Consider the following 227-nt stretch of genomic DNA (forward strand, 5'->3'; position numbering starts at 1 on the left):
TAGACCCTTCCTAGCCACAGCAAAGGCTGTGATTGATGTTGATAGAAGAGAATTGATCATTCAAGTGAATGAAGAATCCTTGGTGTTTAAGGCCCAAGGATATCCCTCTGTCATCATGGAGAGAAAGCATGAAGAGCTTCTCTCAAAAGCAGAGCCCCCACAGTCAAACTCTAAGTTTGGTGTTGGGAGGCCACAACCAAACTCTAAGTTTGGTGTTGAACCCCCAC

Source organism: Arachis duranensis, chromosome 3, assembly GCF_000817695.3.
Source record: "Arachis duranensis cultivar V14167 chromosome 3, aradu.V14167.gnm2.J7QH, whole genome shotgun sequence".
Lineage (NCBI taxonomy): Eukaryota > Viridiplantae > Streptophyta > Magnoliopsida > Fabales > Fabaceae > Arachis > Arachis duranensis.